Raw genomic sequence first — 3172 nt, 5'->3', positions numbered from 1 at the left:
ATTCCAGATTTTGGCCACCCTTACCATGAAGAAGTTTTTCCTGATATCTAGCCTGAATCTGCTCTCTGTCAGTTTGTGACTATTGTTCCTTGTTACCACAAGAGGCGCCCTGGTGAACAGAGCATCTCTGATCACTTGCTGGGCCTCCCTAATGAACTTGTAGGTGGCCACAAGATCACCTCTCAGCCTTATTTTGTAGAGGCTGAAGAGGTCCAGGTCCCCGTCTCTCCTCATAGGGCTTGTCCTGTAAGACCCTAACCATATGAGTGGCCCTCCTCTGGACCCTCTCGAGTCTATCAACATCCTTCTTAAAGTACAGCACCCAAAACTGGACACAGTACTCCAACTGCAGTTTGACCAATGCCATGTAGAGGGGAAGTATCACATCCTTGGATCGATTTGTCATGCATCTGCTAATGCATGATGAAGTGAGGTTAGCTTTGCTGATGATTTCGTCACAGATGACTCATGTTCATTTTGGAGTCCACTATGACTCTGAAATCCCTTTCTGCTTCTGTGCTGCTGGGCGGGTCACTTCCCAGCCAGTAGGTGTGCTGGATATTTTTGCGCCCTAGGTGCAGCACTCTGCACTTGTCCTTGATGTACTGCGTTCTATTGTGTACTGCCCACTTTTCCAAACTGGGCAGGTCTGCTTGCAATTGTTCCCTACCCTCCAGAGTGTGCACTTCACCCCACACTTTAGTGTAGTCCACAAATTTTGATAGAGTACACTTCACATCCACTTCCAAGGCACTGATGAAGATACTGAAGAGTATAGGTCCAAGGACCGAACCCTGCAGGACCCCACTACCCACATCCTTCCAGGTGGATACTGACCCATCTACTACTGCTCTTTGGGTCCGACCGCTAAGCCAATTTGCCACCCACCGGACCATGTAAACATCTGTCACAGCCTCTTAATTTATTTAAGAGAATGGGATGAGATACTGTACCAAAGGCCTTGCTAAAATCCAAGAAAACAACATCCACCTCTACTCCTGCTTCTAAGCATTCTGTGACTCTGTCATAAAACAAAACCAGATTGGTCAGGCATGATCTACTTGCTACAAATACATGCTGGTTTCCTTGCTGCATTATTTTTCCCATTGGACTCCCACAAATATAATCCTTCATAATCTTTTCAAAGACCTTTCCAAGGATGGAGGTGAGACCAACTGGCCTATAATTATTCGGATCCTCCTTCCTCCCCTTCTTGAAAATACAGACCACATTGGCCCTTTTCCAGTCCCCTGGGACCTGACTTGAGTGCCATGAGTGCTCAAACAGCCATGCCAATGGTTCTGCTATGACACTGGCCAACTCCTTCAGTACTCTCAGATGCAGCTCATCTGGGCCATTGGGTTTGTTCTGATTTTTCCTTAGAAGAATTTCATTAGCACAAAGCTGTGGTGAGCCCCATTATGGGGACATCAGCTTGTAGCTAAAGAATGGCCTAAAAGAACTGCCAGCCAAGGGGTCTCATCCCCAAAATGGCAGGACCTGCAGGTGAGAAGCAATCACCTATAAGTGGAGCCTTGCAACGATAACATCCTTTCTGGCCCTGGATGTGGTAAGGGTAGGCTAATGGGGAGGCTGGAGCCCCATGAAGAAACCAAAGGTGTGGGACCTCGTAAGCTACCCGCAGGAACTCTCTCACCAGAAGAACATCGAGTCATGGCAGACGAGCAGGAGCAACTATCAGAACACACAGGTGACACTATTTAGGATCCCACCCTGATGTTGTACGGGGGTAAGGTGCTGGTTAAGAAAGCACTTAAGCCCTACAATACATACCTGCGACAATGACCATCTCTCTTTTCCAGTGGTCTTGATGTTCCACAAATTAACCTATCCTTTCTTCTGCAATTCTGAAAGAAAAATGTGGAGCACCTGTGACTGGATGTTAACGGTGTGAAGCACAACACAAGACTGAGTGTGCATGAGGAGATGGGAGTGCCACGGGTGGCTAGCAAGGGCACGGGTGATTTGAAAATGGCAGGTGGTGGGCTGATGCACGCCATGGAAAGCCGTGGTTACTCAAAGCTCTTTACTGTGGTAACCAAAATGGTATATAGAATATTAAGCACGGATACTCAGAACTGTGGTTGGCGAGGGAAACTTCTAACACTGTGTGGAGCTAGCATTAAGGTATAAGCCATTTAATGTTAATCTCCAATTTTGATAGCCTTGGGTCAACTAGTTGGCTTTATCCTATCATGGTTTTATACATGAGACTACTGGAGTTGCAGTAATAGCCATCCTAGCAGTACAGGAGTATAGGAATAATCACTGCAAGAAACTGCCACTCAGAGTGCAGGAGCAGAAAACCCAACAGATACATCTGAAAATGAGCCAAGTCTAGAAGGGTCTCCAACACCAATTAGGAATAAGCCAAGCTGGGTATGCTTGTCTTGCCTGAGAGCAAAACATGCCATTAGTTCCCCAGTCATAATAATCACCTTACAATTTTTTACTGAATATTTATTTTTCCACTAACAAAGAAATTAAAAACAACAAGATGGTACCTACAAGTCATTGTCAGGGCCATCTCTGGGGAAGGGGGGGGGGGGGTTGTGCAAATTGGGGCAACTGCCCCAGGCCCAGTGCTTTGGCAGGCCTTGCAGACAGTGCTGTACAGGCCCCACCGCAGTCACTGCCGAGAGCTGCCGGCTCCAACCACTCACCACCACCACCCCCACACTCTGCCAGCTCTGGCCAGTCACCACCCCCTCCCCCCACCGGCTAATATGCCCCAGGCCAGACAGCTCTGGTCATTGTAACAAGTGGGCCATCCCAGGGCTGGTCCTACCACCCCAACAGCAACCATCAGCTCCTCCAGTATAAAACTAGAACAGAAGTGCAAACAACCACTTCTAACTCAAAGCACCCCTCTGGGTCATCTTACCATTGGAACTACCTGACATGGCCTGCAGCTCCTTCCCCTGCCCCTGGCAGGAATTCTTCTCCCTACAGAGTTCAGGACTGTACTGTCCCCTCTACTTCAGAAACCCAGGCTTATATCCCCTGGGCTCCTCCTCTTCTGGTCAGGTGTTCTCCTGAATGGCCACAGGTGTGCCCTCTCACCTTGGTAGCCAGCTTACTGTGCCTAGGCTACAGTTGATCCCTTGCTGCCTCCCGTTTCACAGCTAATTCCTTTTCAGCTGCCTGGAAT

General features: G+C 48.4%; 1 long non-coding RNA gene across 1 annotated transcript in view; it reads right to left on the bottom strand.

Moving 5' to 3' along the window:
• Positions 1 to 1859, bottom strand: part of LOC102377670 — a 3321-nt gene extending 1462 nt beyond the window's left edge. The window contains exon 1 of the long non-coding RNA XR_324806.1: positions 1795 to 1859. This is a non-coding gene — a long non-coding RNA (uncharacterized LOC102377670). The remainder of the gene's footprint in view (positions 1 to 1794) is intronic.
• Positions 1860 to 3172: the final 1313 nt, after the last annotated feature.

The sequence above is a fragment of the Alligator sinensis genome, unplaced genomic scaffold (genome assembly GCF_000455745.1).
Source record: "Alligator sinensis unplaced genomic scaffold, ASM45574v1 scaffold622_1, whole genome shotgun sequence".
Classification (NCBI taxonomy): Eukaryota; Metazoa; Chordata; order Crocodylia; family Alligatoridae; genus Alligator; species Alligator sinensis.
Note: the sequence above shows the minus strand (reverse complement) of the source record. Positions and strands in the feature narration are given on the sequence as shown.